The sequence below is a fragment of the Bos mutus genome, chromosome 21 (assembly GCF_027580195.1).
Source record: "Bos mutus isolate GX-2022 chromosome 21, NWIPB_WYAK_1.1, whole genome shotgun sequence".
In the NCBI taxonomy this organism is placed as follows: domain Eukaryota; kingdom Metazoa; phylum Chordata; class Mammalia; order Artiodactyla; family Bovidae; genus Bos; species Bos mutus.
Window position 1 is genome coordinate 46,119,349 of NC_091637.1, and position 19,936 is coordinate 46,139,284.

The following is a 19,936-nucleotide window of genomic DNA, read 5'->3' on the forward strand; positions in this document are numbered from 1 at the left end:
TGGAGAATGCCATGGATGGAGGAGCCTGGTGGGCTGCAGTCCATGGGGTCGCTAGGAGTTGGACAAGACTGAGCGACTTCACTTTCACTTTTCTCTTTCATGCATTGGAGAAGGAAATGGCAACCCACTCCAGTGTTCTTGCCTGGAGAATCCCAGGGACCCGGGAGCCTGGTGGGCTGCCGTCTACGGGGTCGCACAGAGTCGGACATGACTGAAGCAACTTAGCAGCAGTAGCAGCACCGGAAGGTACTGGGAAGAGAAACAGAATTCAATACATGCAACAGAGCATATGCATAACCTTCTCAGTACAAGCATATGCTAAATGCGAAGGACTTGCTCCAGGGCATTGGAGTCATGGGAAACGTAATAAATGTGTCTGATCAAGGGAGGAGATGCCCTCCCTCATTTATTAAGAAAGCGAAATACTACACAGTGTAAATCAAAAGAAGGGCCCACAAGCCTCTCAGTCTTGTGTTGATGCTCTGGGAATGAAATGAAAATTCCATAGACACTGTAACTAGCAACCTACTAGCAACTTCTGCAAGGCAAGACATTAGGACGCTTTAAAATGTAGGCAATCATCATCACCATGGACATGATACAGAAAGGAATTAAGAATAAATTAAACCTATTGAGGAATAAATTATGTGTTCCACTTAGTAAATTTTAAATAATGTATTTTAGTTTCTTTCTTTTTTAAAAAAGGGCCAAATCTATCTTTAAACAGAGTTAAAAATTATAATGTGGTTCAGTGGAGCTCAACAAGCATTTGGCTGAATTCTGTCTCTGATTCAGGCACCGTGTCGGGTTCCAGGGACACCCAGATGGTGTAGTAGGACCCTGGCCCTTGAACAGTGTACTGCTGCCTGGCGGTAATGTGCTCATTAGCTTAGATGCGTACTTGGTATAAGATTCCTTGAAAAAACTACCTGGCAGCCGCTGAAAGATTCTGACATTCTCCTAATCTCTTTGGTCTATTCGTGTATATGATATATAGCACACTTGCCCAAAGACCTACCCATATCTATGGAGACAGTTAGTTTTGTTGATAAAGTTGAAAACTGAGCTATTTGTATGTTCACATATTAGCCTTGTCAGGAGATAAGCAGATTTTTCAAAGGGAAAAAGCTGGCGCAATTTAATTGCCTCGGGGCTCTGGACTCAGTAAACCTGGTTTCCATTTCTAGCTCTGCAGCCACTCCTTAGCAAGCAACCTTTAACAAGCTGCCTAATTTTTCTCTCCCTTTTATTTTCCTCAGTGCAAAATAGGACCAAGCGAGGGTGAGGGTGGGGGGAGCATAGTGAAGAGAGGAGTAGTAAGAGCCGATGTGAACACACTACTAGGGTGAGTTAAATGAGTATAAAATTCTTCTTTATCTTTTGGTGGAAACATGTTAGGAAAAGAGATATTAGTGGAAATTATAATTAACATCAAGCTAAAAAAAAAAACCCTGAAGCCAAGCATTGTTAATCTAACAATAGTTTGATGAACTACTTTCAATTAAATAGATTATTTCCAAAAGGGTAATATTTCCACTTACAGAAAGAATAATTTACTTTTAAAACATTTCAAATGTCTCATTTAAAATAAAGATAACAATCTAATGATGTTGATACTCGGCTAAAGGCAAAACTGAAAACAACTCCTTAACAGTTTAAAACCAGCTTTCAAACAGTTTAAAGTTATTTCTGTTCCCTTTGTCCAATAACAATGATTCAAAATAACAAAAACCACAGAAAAAAAAAAGTTAGAGTTCTTACTATATGTAACTTATAGGAAATAGTAGAAAAAGTTTATATTATGAGCAATGTGGTTTAGATTTTGCTTTACTGTTAGCTTGCAAGTTTGCATGGCTCATGTAAATTCTACGGCACGGAACCTCTGCACGGTAGCATCCTCCCTTTCAAGGTTTTATTCACTTCAAAACCCCTGTTGTAAAACATCATTTGAGGTAGCCAAGTGGAGGAGACTGAGTAGTGGGGAAAATTAAGGGAAGATCGTCAAAGAAATCAACACAAAAAGTTTTTATGTAGTTGATCCCAAACCTTATTTGAAAAGTCTGAATAGGATGAAAAGGTTTTCTCTATTCGGTAGTTTCACTTAATCCTCCATCCAAACATTTGCCCCAATAAACATTAGATTATTTTTATGTTAGCTATAAAGCTGTCAGTCCTCAATAAACAGATACACTCCTGGTGGTTTTACCTTTGCTGTCAAAGAATTGTCAATATGCATACTGGCTCTTAAATTAAAACAAACACACAGGAAGAGAAATGTAAAATAGAATCACGCAGCAGAGTTTAACGGGAGGCTGTTGAAATCCTAAATAGTTGGTGGTGATTAGAAGTTGAATATACTGTGATATAAAGTAGTCAATGCGTTGTTAGCACCTTGCTGTCTCCTTAAGGGAATTCTGTGACCTCTCCTATTCAGGTAAGCCAGGTCTTACTTTAGTGTGTCTCAATTAAATTTTATGTCTGATGTGTCCATTTGTTGTAGGAAAAGAAACAAATCCAATGAAAGGGACACTTGGAAGGTTTTTATTTCCTATGGGGACAGTTTACTTTTGTCTGGAAAGTCCCTTCACAGCTTTCGTGGGTCTTTTCCCTGTGATTGAGAATGGTTTTTTTAAGAGTGTTATGAGATACGGAGGTATTGAAAATGCAAACCGACTTTCCAACTGGTCAAATCTCTATCGTTTATTTATGCTTTCGGAAGAATTTTTTCACAAAGGCTAATAGAGTCATGTGACTGAGACAAGAATTTTTGTTCATTACAGTCACTGCACTGCAGAATTAAGCTTTCAGAAGGCCAAAGCTGTGTCTCTTTTTATGTACTCTGTGTGCTGCGTAACAGAGGGCTGTGTATACATAGGCAGCCACTAAATACTATTTGCTTGGTGGGTTACAAGTGTCACTCTAAGGCTGGCAAAGAAACAACATAAGTTCTGGGTGGCAGAGTGGTAAAGAATCCGCCTGCAGTGCAGGAGATGCAAGAGATGTGGGTGCGATCTCTGGTTCAAGAGGATTCCCAGGAGAAGAAAATGGCAACCCACTCCAATATTTTTGCCTGGAAAATTCCATGGACTGAGGAGCCTGGCGGGGCTACAGTCCAGGGGGTTATAAAGAGTGGGACATGACTGAGTACACATACACAGAAAGATGTAGATATCTAAGATGTAGGTTCTTAGCTTGCATAATGTTCATCACCTATATAAAAAAGCTTTGCAAACTTTAGGGAACTGGGCCTCACACCAGAGAGAAATTAATATATACTTACTAATATGATTATATTATATTATATTATATGATAATTATATTATATTATGATGATTATACTATATGATAATATCACAAAAAAAGTGGTTCTTTTAATTCTATTTACTTTAATTCTGTCTGAAATGAGTAGTTCTTTTTTCTAGAAAGAAAGTAAAAAAAAAGAGAAAGGAAAGCAAGGGAGAGAGATAAAGATCTTTTATATTGGACAGTCCGAAATAAGGGATCAAAATAGGATGTGGGGCACTAAAAGGTGTAACCTGGGAGAACAAAGAGTTTGAGGAAAAGAGAGCTGAAGGCAAATATATTGGGAATCTTAAGGTCCTGATGAATACTCCCTTTGTTCTGTGTACAAAACGCATGATCTTCCCTGCCAAGGCTGAAAGAAAATGGATTTCCCCAAGGAATGTCCCATCACTGGGGAAAAGATCTGCCATCAAAAGCCAACATACTCTTAGGTGCAGCAAAAAGATTAAATGTTTAAGACAGATGATGGGGTAGAGGAACGAGTGGAGACAGGGATGCAGGAAAGGTAAGATGTCAGCAAATGAGATCCACAAACATGAAAGGAGGAAATTGAGAGTGTCAACTTTAAACCCACAGTTTGTGTCTTATGGCCCTGAGCAATGCGGAGTTTCAGGAGAAAGAGGGACATTCTGTTCATTAGGCGGGTGTTTCTTATATGTCAAACATGCATGACGGAGCTCATGCCAAAATACATTAAGTAGTGCCCTGTCGTCCAGAAGGAACATCTGAAAAAACGTAAAGGTCACATTACAAAAAGAGTTTAGTGCCCTAGCAGATGTCACTATGCAATTTGGCTTCTCAATTTTTCAGTTATTTCTAACATTAGCAACTAGCCCAGTCAGCCAAAGCAGAACAATCTATGTTTCTTTTTTAAAAAAACTCTTTTTAAATAATGTAGGTAAAGATCTGGATCCAGGTCACCTGGGTTCAGATTTCTTTAACCTGTGAAATGTTAAGACAAGTTATACAAAGATTTTGGCCTTGGTTGTCTTATCTATAAAATGATAATGATAGTTATCATTATATATAATGATAGTTATATATAATGATAGTTCCCCTCTATAGGTTGCTGTGAGAGTTACTGCATGTAAAGCACTTAGCAAAGTGCCCGGCTTCTGGTAAATTTAACTTTCTTTTTGGTTACATAAAATGAGTTTTCAAAAAATTTTGTGATCTCCCTCATCAAAAGTATATGTATTATTATTATTTCTGTACTTATTTAATCAAGTAGTTGTAAAAATTGAGTACTTACCACTGCACACTGGTAGGATAAAACATACCCTTTAATATTTAAGAACTAATAAAACAGTTAACAAGTTACATGCTGACAATGTAACATGCAGACTGAAAATCCCCCTACTGAATTCTTATTTTCTGTTATAGTACTTTTCAAGATTTCCATGTGAGTCTTTTATTAAAAAAATAGATTTCAAATCTCTGGTGAAATTCTCCATCTTGTCTTTTACTTTCTTGAACATATTTATTACATCTTTTTAAACAGTCTTTTTAATATTTTAATATTTGTACACTTTTATTTATAGCAGCATTGTTCACAATAGAATGTGAAAACAACCCAGTGTCCACTGACATACAAATAAACAAAATATGACCTGAACATGAGCGTGTGTGTGTGTGTGTGCTAAGTCACTTCAGTCGTGTGGGACTCTGTGCGACCCCATAGACAGCAGCCCATCAGGCTCCGCCATCCTTGGGATTCTCCAGGCAAGAATACTGGAGTGGGTTGCCATTTCCCTCTCCAATGCATGAAAGTGAAAAGTGAAAGTGAAAGTGAAGTCGCTCAGTCGTGTCCGATTCTTCCCGACCCCATGGACTGCAACCTACCAGGGTCCTCCGTCCATGGGATTTCCCAGGCAACAGTGCTGGAGTGGGTTGCCATTGCCTTCTCCGATATGAAGTACCTGATGCTGCTGCTAAGTCACTTCAGTCGTGTCCGACTCTGTGCGACCCCATAGACGGCAGCCCATCAGGCTCCGCCATCCTTGGGATTCTCCAGGCAAGAACACTGGAGTGGCTTGCCATTTCCTTCTCCAATGCGTGAAAGTGAAAAGTGAAAGTGAAGTCCCTCAGTCGTGTCGGACTCTCCGAGACCCCATGGACTGCAGCCTACCAGGCTCCTCTGCCGTGGGATCCTCCAGGCAAGAGTACTAGAGTGGGGTGCCATTGCCTTCTCCTGTGAAGTACCTAGAGTAGTCAAATTCACAGATATAGAAAGCAGAATGTGTTTGCCAAGGGCTGTGAGGAAGGAAAAATGAAGAGCTATCATTTAATGGTTACAGAGTTCAGTTTGGGAAGATGAAAAAGTTTTAGAGATGGATAGTGGTAATGGTTTCACAACAATGTAAATATAAATACTTTATGCCACTGAACTGTACACTTAAACGTGGTTAAAATGGCAAAGTTTATCTTATGTATGTTTTACTACAGTAAAAATTAAGTTTAATTTAAAAGTCCCTATCTGATAATTCCAAAATTTGAGTCACTCACTTGCTGTCTCTGTTTCTCTTGATATCTGGTCATTTTCCCCCAAGACACTGCAATTTTTTATTGAATACAGGACATTGTGCATTAAAAAAAATCAAAGAGCCTCTGGATGGTGGTATCTCTCTGTAAAGAGGAATAAATCTTCTTTTAGCAAACAGATAGATGGAATCTAGCAGGTCACCTTCATCTTTCTGAGGGCTGGATATAGGCTTTGTTAGGAACAATGTTTGTGTTTTACTCCTAAGGTATATTCCTATCTTGAGAGTGGACATTTTAAATTTCAATTGAAAACTCAGTGTTTACAAGAACTCTTCCACCTGGCTGGTCTCACCAGAATCATGGGGCTGCTGAAATCTCTGTTCATTTTTTGTCTGTTTTTACTGGGTTTCTTGGAGTTTCTTCCTGTTCACAGGAAGCTTAGGAGTTGGCAAATCCCTCCAGGTGAAATTGCTTATAGATCTTTGGGTTCACTTCTCTGCAGTTCCCTCTTCTTTTCTCTTTCTTTGCTCCTCAGGGCTCAGCCATTTGCCAGCCCTGAATACCAACCCCCAACTACTCTCCCTGCCTAAGATATGGTCTCATCTGCCTCCCCCAACCCTTCCGCTTATGACTCAGCAACACCTTTATGGAAAAAGCCAGAGTGAATGTAGAGGTCAATGACATGGGCTTCCTTCTCTTAGGTCTTATAGCTCCTCACAAGTTCTGCCTGCTTTGGAGATGCTCTATTGTCTTAAAAAAGTAGTCTGTGTATTTTGTCCAAAGTCTACAGTCATTTTCAGCAGGAGAGCTGTTCCAATACAAGCTACTGTGGTTGTTGGAATCGAAAGTCTGTTAATATTGCCTTTTAAAATTCTAACTCTTGATTTGCCTCTGATTCTGTTCTAAACATTCTTTTGCTTTCATTTTAACTCTTCTTTTTATGGACCTGAGTATTTGGTTTTTATTTTTAATTTTCAAATTTGTATTGGAGTACAGTTGATTTCAAATGTTGTATGTTCTGCTGTATAGCAAAGTGAATCAGTTACACATACACATTTATCTACTCATTTTTAGATCTTTTCCCACATAGGACATTACAGAGTATTGAGAAGCGTTCTTCCTTATTAGTTATCTATTTTATATTATATATAGTAGTGTGTATATGTCAATCCCAATCTTCCAATTTATCCCTCCCCAACCCCCCGGTTCCCCCTTGTTTTTATTTATACTGTTTTAGGTCCCCATGCTTATTAAACCTCAGTCAGGCAGTGTCATAAGTACAGTAGTAGACACAGACACCTTCTAAGCAATGGGAATAAATTGTTTTCCTTCACTTGGATCATCAGCCCTTCAATTTCCCTAACTAACCCCCTCCCCCCAGTACCACTCAGCAGTGGGTCCCTTGAATCTAACCCTCTACTTTCAGCCACCACATCACTCTAAGGAGTTTAATGGTTATTTAAACCATTTTGTTTCCAATTGTACCTAAAATAATAGCACATCTTACATGGCAAATAGATGGGGGGAAAGTGAAAACAGTGACAGAATTTATTTTCTTGGGCTCCGAAAATCACTGTAGTCAGTGACAGATGCAGTCAGTGACTGCAGCCATAAAATCAAAAGATGCTTGCTCCTTGGAAGAAAAGCTACGGCAAACCTAGGCAGCATATTAAAAAGCAGAGACATCACTTTGCCAACAAAGGTCCATTGTAATCAAAGCTATGGTTTTTCAAGTAGTCATGTACAAATGTGAGAGTAGCACCATAAAGAAGGCTGAGCACAGAAGAAGTGAAGCTTTTGAACTGTGGTGTTGGAGAAGATTGTTGAGAGTCACTTGGACTGCAAGGAGATGAAACCAGTCCATCCTAAAGGAAATCAACCTTGAATATTCCATTGGAAGGACTGATGCTGAAGCTTCAATACTTTGGCCACCTGATGCACAGAGCCAACTCACTGGAAAAGACCTTGATGCTGGGAAAGATTGAGGACAAGAGGAGAAGGGGGCAAGAGGATGAGATTGTTGGATGGCATCACCGACTCGATGGACATGAGTTTGAACAAGCTCCAGGAGTTGATGATGGACAGGGAAGCCTGGTATGCTGCAGTCCATGGGGTCACAAAGAGTCAGACATGACTGAGTGACTGAACAACAATAATCCTGTGGCTTCTAAGAGAGCAGTTTGTAAAAATGGATGCAGACAAAAGCCAGATCATGAGGATTAAGGAGCAAACACGTGGTATGAAACGTTTTGTAATCTAATATATATTCTATTTTATATGTGAACTCAGATTTTTCATAATTGATATGTCTTATTGCTTAGTGGGTCACATTGCAATACTCTTCTAATTTTGGTTCTTTTGTAAATCGTGACAACTTCTGGGAATTTAATTTGAATTTTGAAATGCATGTTGAGCTATTCACTGAAAACTTAAAGGATGCAAAACGGTAATGACACCTGAGCACATCATTGTCTCTTATTGTGGTTCTTGATTCTTCTAATTTAGGGAAAACTTTACGTAAGGAAAGCAAAGGACTCATTCACTTAACATAAACTTACGAACTCTATCAGTTTCCAAAATTCATCTCACACTTTACCTCATTTTTTGTTACCACTGAGGCTCTGTCTACATTAGAATTCCTGCTAACTAGGGCTTTGTTTTCCCATGAGTTCTCCATGGCCAGAGGAGAATTATGGACATAGTGTTTATCAGCAGGAGAGCTAGGCTGCTGCATACAGCTGTCATCTGCTCTAGGTTTTGGTGACCGCATATTTCAACATATCTTGCAGTCATATGATGATTTCCACCCCATCTAACAATTCATCCCAGGAACTTTGGTTAAATGCCTTATCTCATGTTTCATGAGGTTTTCCTGGTTATTATTCAATATTCAAGTTGAGTTAGGCAAAGTCACCAACAGGTCAAATAACAGAGTTAGTTTATGCAGTGAGGCTTAATCCTAAACTAATACTGTAACTTCCTTTTGGAGAGGGCTCTGTTCTGAGTTGACAGCCTTTATCGTGGTTTCATGGGATGACGGTACCACTCTTCAGAATATATATTTTTCTAATTTCATTTTCCTAAGATGTCCTCAAAAAGTCAAATCTTTGTATTCTTTGAGTACTGATCTTAGGATCCAAGCTATTATTCTGGGAATCTCAATAAATTCCTTTCTGCCAAAATTTTCTGGTTTGTAGAATGTAACCAACCATACCATCTCTCCCAGATGCTCTTTATCCAAGTGAGATATGTGGCAATGCTTTGAACTCATAATGGAAACAGTATAAATCTGAGATGTTGCTTCTATTATTACTAATACTACTATTAAGTTATTGACAGAAGGGGAGTATGATACAGGATGCAGAAGACCTTGGATGAATGCCTGCCCCAACAAACACCAGCTATGAAATGCTGGGCAAGGTTTTTAACATCTCTTATCAGTTTCCTGACCAGAAAATGAAACATCATATTCCCCACCTTTCTAGCTGCTGGGTTCTTGTGGAGCATCAAGATAAGTAAGATGTATGGACACTTTTCACAAAAGGGTAAAAATGGCAACAGTGATTTTGAATATAATCACTGTTATGACAGCAGAGCCTGAACCTTTTCCTTTCTTCCAGTTTTAAACAACCTGAAAGAGCTGGAGGAGATGTAAAGCTAGAGTCATGAGACTAGATGAAGAATTCACAGGCTGAGAACATTGTAATTGGGTAACTAAACAGATTCCTAAGTAGCAACTGAGTAAAACCTGTCATAATTCACACTGATTGATTCTCCAATGGAATTTGACCATGGGATTTACAGATAAAATGTAACAATCTATAAGCAATTAAATTTAGTTTAATGCATATATGTGTGCATATGTCTGTAGGTATTTTGCCAATGCTTTTACTTCTTAACAGAGTTCTAGACTATTAAGAATCCATGTCACCTTTTTCTAAGAAAAATAAAATAAGCTTAAATATTCATATTGTTAGGAATAGAAGACTTCCTACCAAAAAGATAGCACATTGAAAGATGTAATTCTATAAAGTCAGAGACACTAGCTGAAATCAATGATGGAGATAAAATATTAACTCTAACCTTGTCTATGTCAAATAATACCTAAGTTGTTTTCTACAATAAGAAAATCAGACAAAAGTAGAAGAGTTTTTGGAGATTTTCTTTCTCATTCTCCTCTGAAAATGTTCAGTTTAACAACCTAGAGAAAGGATGCTGGTTTTTGTAAAGATATTTTTCCTCCCAAGGTGACTATGCATCTAGCCCATCAGAAATCCAGAACAAGTTGAAATAAGGGGCTGGAAATATTTTCAAATGGACATCTCCCACTGATGATGAAATCCCCTCACTCCCCATTAACACTCTATAAAAACATGAAGAATATCTGCTAGGGCTCTGAACTTAGACACTGACCTTCCCAAAAGACAACTACTTCCACCCAAACAACTGGTCCTCCTTTCCTACTTGTCAGCACTGCTTGCTGAGAATGGCCGTGTTTGGTCTCTTAATCAGACCTTGATGACGGGCTGACATCACAGCAAACGTTTTCACTTACTCTTTGGCAACACTTAAATCCTTGCCAAAGGCCAGTCAGTAAGTCAGAAAGCATTGTTAGTGCGAGGCTGGTGGAGGAGGGTGTGTGACTGTCAGCTAGCAATCTATGGTGATGACAGGAGGGAAATTTAGGAGCTGAAACCACTTTAAAGGTCACTCAGTGTACAGAACAAAAGATTCTAATTTAGAAAAGGAAACAGAATTCTGGGACATAGAAGCATCAGGATGCTGCTGTCTGAGTCCTCTGAAAATTCACTATCCATGCCTTGATCGCAAAGACCACTTAACAACCTGATACAGCTTAAACCAGTAGCTATTTGCTTCAGCAGCAGTGTAAAATAATCTGGTAAAATAGGAATGCCAAAGAATGTATCAGTGGTTCAACTGCCTGCTTTTTTAATTTACTTTTTTGAGGTAACGTTGATGTATAACACTGTATGTGTCATATGTGCATTATTTTCCTACTTCTGTATACACCACAGCATGCTCACCACCAAAAACTCAGTTCCCATCCGTCAACATAGAGTCAACTCCCTTTACCCCTTTTGCCTTGCCTACTGTCCCTTCCCTTCCGGTAACCACTATTCTGTTCTCTGTGTCTGAATGTTTGTTTTTGGTTTGGTTTGTTCATTTATTTACTTTGTTTGTTTTTTATGTTCCGCATATAAGTGAAATCATACAGTGTTTGTTTTTCTCTGTATGACTTATTTCACTTAGCACAGTACCCTCAGGGTCCATCCATGTTGCAAATGGCAATCATTCATCTTTTTAAATGACTGAGTAGTATTCTAATGAATATCACATCTTTATTTTTTAAAAAGATTTGCAGTATTCTTTCTCCTTACCTTTCCTTTTAAAAATAATTTTATGTATTTATTCATTCTTGGCTGTGCTGGGTCTTCACTGCTGCATGGGTTTCTCTCTAGGTACTGCAAGCGGGGGGCTACTCTGCAGCTGCAGTGCTTGCAGGCTTTTCGTTGCAGTGGCTTCTCTTGTCGTGGCGCACGGGCATATGGAGGCGTCAGTAGTTGTGGCTCCTGGGCTCCCTAGAACAGGCTCAACAGTTGTGGCACAGGGGCTTAGTTGCTCTGCAGCATGTAGGATCTTCCCAGATCAGGGATCAAACCCATGTCTCCTGCATTGGCAGGAGCCACCAGGGAAGCGCCTCACTTTTTGAAAAATTTTCAAACTTGAATTGCTAAATAGAGTTTAAAATTCTTAGCAGAAGTTTTCAGTGAAAAGCTATTACATATATTGTTGGTTCAGTTGCTTAGTCATGTCCGACTCTTGGCGGCCTCATGGACTGCAGCATGCAGCATGCCAGGCTTCCCTGTCCTTCACCAACTCTCAGAGTTTGCTCAAACTCATGTCCATTGAGTCAGTGATGCCATCCAATCATCCCATCCTCTGTCATCCCCTTCTCCTCCTGCCTTCAGTCTTTCCTAATGAGTAGGCTCTTTGTATCAGGTAGCAAAAGCATTGGAGTTTCAGCTTCAGCATCAGTTCTTCCAATGAGTATTTAGGGTTGATTTCTTCTAGGATTAGCTGGTTGGATCTCCTTGCAAACCAAGGGACTCTCAAGTCTTCTCCAGAACCACAAAGGCATCAGTTCTTTGGGGCTCAGCCTTTTTTATTGTCCAGCTCTCACATCTGTACGTGACTACTAGAAAAACCATAGCTTTGACTATAAGGACCTTTGTAGGCAAAGTAATGTCTCTGCTTTTTAATATGCTGTCTAGATTCGTCATTACATATATGCTTTATGACTAAAATTTTGTGAGTATAATATACTAAATCTTTGATAAATTATATTTAAAAGGAACATGAATCATTAGAAGATAGTAATAGCAGGCCCATGCCTGAATTGAGATCATCACTTTTCTCTTTTTCTAAAACAGGAGAAAGCTTGGAAGAACACAGTGGCTTCAGTCTACTGAACACCACATTCTGGACCTGGGTTGATCACTTATAAGATTTGCCAGAGAGATCTGCTGTAGTTTTACTCTCCAAACTCTCACTGGCTATGTTTTTTTCTTGTTTTCCTTTTTTTCTGAGCTAAAGAGGACACTTGTTCTGCCATCATTAAGAAGCCCAGGCAGGCCAGGGCTGAACTCTGACAAGTGGGGGCAAGAGCAATGGGGACCGTCTGCTTTCCCTCTCATCACCACTTAAAAACAAGGGAGAAGGGATGTAATATACAGCATGGTGACTATAATCAACAATATTGTACTGTACACTTGGAAGCTGCTAGGAGAGTAGGTCTTTAATGTTCTCACCATACATAAAAATGGTAATTATGTGAGGTGATGGATGTTTTAACTAGCCCTATTGTGGTGATTAGTTTGCAATAAATGCATGTATCAAACCCTCGCATTGTACACTTTAAACTTATGAAAGTTTATATACCAATTATATATCTCAATAAAGCTAGCAACAAAAGAAAACAAAACAAGGGAGGTCCAGTAGGTGCCAGAAAGGGCTGCTTTGGTAAAATAAAAAGGATAGAAGAGAAGGCACTCAAAGGCACCAGGAAACTCATCACAGAAGGCACACTGCACTTCTAGTACCCACCAAAGAGGTGGGTACTCTTTACCTGAATTCACTCGGGTAAATCGGGCTTGCAAACCCAGTCAACACCCGGTGACCTACACACAACTTATTTATACTATGGATTCTCTGCTTAGGACCCTGGGATATGGTCCGTAATTATTTATCTGAGTGAAAATTCTGCATTTGTTAAGTGGCAGTGAGTCCACAGTGATGTGTGACCTCCACCGGATCTGTCATCAGATAAGAGGGACCAGCCTGAGGATCCAGAGACCTGAGGCCAAGAATCCCCTGCTCCACGCCAGGCTGGCCACACTGGGTAGGGGAGTGGGTTTCTGCTGATGAGAAGTGGGGTCAAAAGGAGAGAGAAAAAGCAGCAGCAACTACTGGGCCTTGTGACGTTGGCTGAGGTGGTGAGGACGCTGATTGCTCAGATAACTACAGTTTCTGGTAGTGGGAAGAGTTATCTCCTCCACTGTCTCCTGAGATCTAACGCTTCCCCTCATTTCTATGTGCGAGTGAGAGACAGTTTCCAGACACCATTTTACTTAGAGGGTTTCAATAGGAGCAAGTCTTTCTATTTACAGCGTTACTTTAAAAATCACCTGGCCCTGTTAGACTAGGTGAACCACCATATAAAAGGCAGACTCACCTTGACAACAAATTAAGCTAAAGACCTTGGAGTGAGTCCGCCTGTTAAAAGAAAATGTCCAAGTCTTACTCGGTTATCGTTGCTTTCGAGCTGTAGACATCCCGCTTCCTTTGTCTGTGTCACAAGCCACTCACTCCCCTTCTTAATGAAAACAAGAGGGAGTGATTATACCTCCTGGGGCTGTGCCATTTATGCCGTCTGAAAGGCACTTAAACGAGTGGCACATTGTCTCACACATCTGGAGTTTACCAAATTAGCCAATTACGCTGGAGCTCATAAAATGAGGCCTTAAATGTCATTTAACTAGAAAATATTATAATCACCAAGTGGTCTGATTGTAAGATGATACTTGGGGCAACATCAGTGGTTACCAGAAAACAAATCGTGAAACAAAACACAGTTCAAATGCCCCCCAAATGCAACCACATATTTTCTACAGTAATACTTTCTGAGGAATACCATATTTCTGAAGGCACCAGCAATCAACATGTTTCTCATTTGAAACTAAGCATAATCTGACCTCCTTGTTTCCTAGTGATTTGCCTTGGGCAAACCAATGCCCAAGAATTTTTCTCATAAGAAAACTAAGGAACAAGCAGAAGGAGAGCAGACTGATGGAAACCCATGAATTCATCAGAAATATGGCGCTCTCTGCAAAAGGTGGCACAATGATTAGATTAAGAGTCTGGAGTTGTTAGAAGTTTGCGGTGCTGTCTCAAAATCGATAGGATTTAGTTGACTGAACATTTACTGGTCTGTCATACTTCACTTGAAGGAAGACATAAAAACTGCTTTAAATTGCTATGTGATTTGAGGGTAGGAATATCAAAGGTTTTAGAAAAGCTATTTAAAAATTAGAGGTTTACAGCCACTACTTCCACATTGTCTTCTTTTCATTTAATAAACAACAAAATTTGGTGTTTAGTGAAAGGTGATACAGTGTAATGGAAAAACCATGGTATGTCACTAGTACCTGTTTGACTTTGGGGAAGTTAACTCCTCTGATCAGTTATCTCACACAAAATACAAAAATACATAATGATGCTGAGTTGTGTTGAGACTAGTGCTGTGTTGAAATAAATGTATAAAAAAAGTCCCTAGCACAGTGTCTGGTACACCGAAGAAAACAGACATTATTTTCACATCTTTCTTTACCTATGTCACCAGACTATCTTAAGTTCCATTTAATTCCCTTTTCTCTTCATGTCAGAGAGAACGGCCACTAGGTGCTTTTGTTAGGGGAACTACCGGCTGAAACCAACTGCCCTGACCAGTTACCATAGTAATATTTGCGTGAGTTATCTTACAAGAGAAGGTTCTGGTAAGGAATGTGGAACTAACAAACTACCACCAACTGGAAGAATTTGGGAAAGGTTAAAAGGAGAGGGTAGACCCCAGTCCACATGTCCTACCAACCTTCCAGAATCCTTCTTGCTGGAATCCATCTTGGCTGAGTGATGCACATGCCACCAGGAATGACCCTGAGTCAGAGTGATTGGCCAGAGACAAACCAAAAACTAACCTGATTACCATAAAACCTGAAACTGTGAGCCACGTGGAAGAGCAGTTCTCTTAGGTTCCCTGACCCTGCTGTACTCCACCCCGGTGCCCCTTCCCAATAAAGTCTCTTGCTTTGTCAGCAATGCATCTCTTCAGACAATTCATTTCAGGGTGTTAGACAAGAGCCCACTCTCAGGCCTTGGAAGTAGTCCCCCTTTCCTGCAATACTTTAAGAGAAGAGTGAGGAGGTAGGCAGTCCTGTTTGTTTGTTTGTTTGTTTTTTTAAGCAAAATTTATAATCCCTTCACCTATCTGGAAACATCTCAATCACTCTCTTTAGAGGAATGACAAGCACAGCAAAGACTAGAAGAACTCTCATGAGATACTTTGAAACAAAAGGAAATTAGGTATGATGCCTGAACACATGATAAATAGAGATACCAGCTACTCTTTTCCAGGGGAGTTTACAAAATGAAGATTATTGGTTTTGAAGGCGCCTAATCAACTAGGCTAAACCTTTGTGTCTTCTGGGCTCATGATTAAAGTAGATAGACCTGTTAGTATATTTTGCCAAACCAGAGAAAGATGAAAAATCACGGTGAAGATGGAGGTGCTCTCAATAGTGACAAATTCCTTCCCTGTGACTTTTCTACAATGATGGCCTTTTTGGTAAAATCTAAGTAAAAACCTAGACAGCATATTAAAAAGCAGAGACATTACTTTGCCGACAAAAGTCTGTCTAGTCAAAGCTGTGGTTCTCCCAGCAGTCATGTATGGATGTGAGAGTTGGACCAGAAAGAAGGTTGAGTGTTGAAGAATTGATGCTTTTGACTGTGGTGTTGGAGAAGACTCTTCAGAGTCCCTTGGACTGCAAGGAGATCCAACCAGTCAATCCTACAGTAAATCTATTGTGAATATTCATTGGAAGGACTAAGGCTGAAGCTGAAGTTCCAATACTTTGGCCACCTGATGGAAAGAACTGACTCATTGGAAAAGACCCTGATGCTGGGAAAGACTGAAGGCAAAGAGAAGGGGACTACAGAGCATGAAATGATTGGGTGGCATCATTGACTGATGGACAAGAATTTGAACAGACTCCAGGAGTTGGTGAAGGACAAGAAGCCTGGTGTGCTACAGTCCATGGGGTTGCAAAGAGTTGGACTTGACTGAGTGGTTGAACTGAAGTAAATACGATGATTCCACATAACAGAAATTCTTACTTAGAATTTGGAAGGCTTTTTGAAAGAAAACAAATTAACTTCACCTCTGTAAAACTGGGTTGAAAAACTATGCCTTTAATAATAGCACAGTGTATTTATACTTTAAAAAAATCTTAGAAGCAGTAAAGGGATCCAGATCCATGTGATTTAGATTTAGCTATTGTCTCTTAGAAATGTGAATTTTTTGGTCTGAGAGGTGGGGAACTGCATCTCTAAGAATGGTGACAAGCACCAATTCACTTTCTTAGAGTGGAGAAATGGGAGACTGTGCAGATTTTAAGTGCATTAACAGACTTTAATGTTTTTAAACAACAGAAAAGGACTAGCTTTCAAAACTTCTAACTTGCAGGGGCTGGGGTGAGGGGTTAGATAAGAAGAGCGAAGAGAGATGAATTCTCCTAATTATGTAAATAGTCAAATTGACTAGCACTAGCCTCTCTGTAGGCCATAGACCAAACTGGACTCTATGCACCTGAGTGAAAAAATCATCTTTGAAAGCATAGTGTTCTCTAAGAGCTAACTAAGAAAATAAAAAGGAACTGTTTTACTAGGGAAAAAATTCAACACAGCATGTGTTAAAAGGTTTTTTTTTTTCTTTTTTTTTTTAAACTTAAAGCTATGAAATGCTCTTGCTCTGTATCAAAAAGCAGCTTTTTCTTTTGTATCTTTACAAATATTTCCATCTTTAAGACAAGAGCTTTCTGACTTTTGCTAACAACGTGTCCAGATCTAAAGGATTACAGAAAGAATGTCAATTTGCTTTAGAAGCAATTAAATGTACAGTCGAGGGAAAAGGCCAATTTTACTATGCAAGGACCACACATACTGTATGTTTGTTATATTACTTGATATCAAAGCAGAAACATTCAATTCTTCCTAAAACACACTTGAAATGAAGAGTCTGGCTAAGGAATTCCCACATCCAATTCAGAGATATCTGTTACAGTTTATAGAACTGGGTAATGCTGACATTATTGTTTTACAGGAAAGAGATACTTTTACTGACTATATAATACACTATGGTTTCTTTAACTTTATATATATTTATTGGGTAAAATGAACATGATTTTGATCCTAATTACCATAAATGCAGGTATATTATCAATGACAGGTACCACATCTCCAGAGGAACAGCAAGAATTTGCTGATTCTCTGTCATTAGATGACCTCAAAATATTTAACCAGCCTTCATTGCTTCAGAGGAAGTGGTCAGTAGCAAGAATTATCATCTTTTTTCTTCGTTTTGCATCATCATGATGTTGGTGTGATGACTTTCATTCATTTGTTCAACATACCTTTACCGAGTATCTCTACTTAGTGCCAAACGCGGGCATAGGGAATACGAGGCAAGTGAGACATAGCTATTAGCGAAATGTATTCTTAGGGTGGGAGAGGAGAGATAGAAAACAAGCTCAGTAAATTAGGGTGGTGCCTGCTATATAACAGGCCTGTGCATGGGGAATGAGCCTGGAGAAGAAGGGAGGCCATCCTAGGAAGGGCTCTGTACACCTAATAAGAAGTTTAGACTTTACCCTGTAGGCCATGTTTTTACATATTCCTGAAATACTCTAAAAATAAAATAACTAAAATAGTATGGCACTTGCATAGAGACAGAGAAATTAGTGAAACAGAACAGAAAATGGAGAAACCAAATAGAAAATTTAAATGATAAATACGTGCAAGTTTAATTAGACAAACAAACTAGCATTTCTAATTAGTGAATAAGGAATAGAATTTTTAACCAGTGGCATTTGGACAGTTGACTAACCATTTGATAATAAATTTGATTCCTATGTGCCACACTGCACACTAAAAACAAATTTCAGATAGATTAAAGATTCGAATGTAAATGTTTATGATCTTGGGGTTTGAGGATGACCTTTTTTAATGTGCCATCAGATATCACAAAGGAAAACAGATCTAATCACAAAATCACAATCTTCAAAGATCACAAACTTCTGAAAGGTTTAAGATATTATAGTTGTAAGACAAAGAGCAAGTTAGGAGAAATTTATAATTTGCATAATAGTTAAATAAATTAATAAAAATTAATAAAAATATCTAACCTAAGAGAAATGGGCAAAGGACACAAATATGCAATTCATGGAAAAAATGACAATGATATAAAAGTATGCTCGACCCCATCAACAGAATTTTATTATGACAGTTTTCTTTTTTATCTGTTAGATTATAAACAGGAGATGCACATGAGTAACAGATATATCAAATAATGATTGATATGGTCCAGTGTTTGAGAGAGTGTGGAGAAGTGAAAACTCTCAAATTCTAAGTCAGTACATACATTTTGGAAGATAATTTGGCAACATATGTGATATAAGGTGTGCATCTCATTTGATAAGTCCATAGCTAGCAACTTTTAAAAACAGAAATTAAAAAAGTAAAAAAATAGTATAAGAATATATACTGTACTGTTGTTTAATAGTAAAAATCTGGAAACAACCTAGTGGGCCACCAAAAGGGATTAATTTAACAAGCTGCAGTATGTAGATAAATAAATTACTATGCTGTTGTTCAAAAGAACATATTGGTGTGGAACAACATCAATGACATACGTTTAACTGAAATGAACAATTAGCAAAACAGTATCCCCAGTAAATTATGCTAAGAAAGATAGTGAACTACAGAGGTTAGGAACACGGACTTTGGGGGAAAGTTGACTTGATTTGAGTCCAAGATTCATAATTTACCAGGTATGTGAAAATTAACTTTTCTGAATCTTGGTTTCTTCATCTGTCTAACTTGAATGGATGCTCACAGAACCTACCTCAAAGAGCTATATGGAAAATTCCTAGTGCATAGTCAAGGCTAAATATATACTAGTTGTTATTATTACTGTTGGAGAAGGCAATGGCACCCCACTCCTGTACTCTTGCCTGGAAAATCCCATGGATGGAGGAGCCTGGTAGGCTGCAGTCCATGTGGTCGCTAAGAGTCGGACACCACTGAGTGACTTCAATTTCACTTTTCACTTTTATGTGTTGGAGAAGGAAATGGCAACCCACTCCAGTGTTCTTGCCTGGAAAATCCTAGGGATGGGGGAGCCTGGTGGGCTGCCGTCTATGGGGTTGCATAGAGTCGGACATGACTGAAGTGACTTAGCAGCAGCAGCATTATTACTGTTATCATTTTGGTATAATTATTATTGTCAACCAATTCTCTTATGAAAATAACTTCAAAACGCAAATCTAAAATCCTTTGTAAAATTATTTATGCTCGACAGAATCTTTAACTGAATCTATACATCAAAGACAATTTTAGTTTATGTAACAAAAATATCCTATTTATCTGATCATCTACTAGACAGGATGATGAACTTGACACATCAGTTTTTGACAACAGTATGTTTTGATAGAATATTCATAAACCAGAATGCAAACAAGGAACACATTTGGGCACTATATTTAAAAAACAAAATAAACAACTATCACATTTAGACATTTCCAGTTATAAGAACTTTGAAAAGCTTTAACAGCACAAATTAAAAATTGTCCTACAGTCATCAAATTATTTTTAATAAAGGATATTATTAATATCCTTTTTGAGGTAGTTATCATGTATGCGTGAGTGCTGAGTCACTTCAATCATGTTCGACTCTCTGTGACCTCATGACTGTAGCCCCTCAGGCTCCTCTGTCCATGGGATTCTCCAGGCAAGAATA

The 19,936-nt window shown here is 38.7% G+C and overlaps 1 protein-coding gene across 5 annotated transcripts in view; it reads right to left on the bottom strand.

Moving 5' to 3' along the window:
* Positions 1–19,936, bottom strand: part of SLC25A21 (solute carrier family 25 member 21) — a 526,466-nt gene that overhangs the window by 128,059 nt on the left and 378,471 nt on the right. The gene's annotated exons all lie outside the window — the stretch shown is intronic.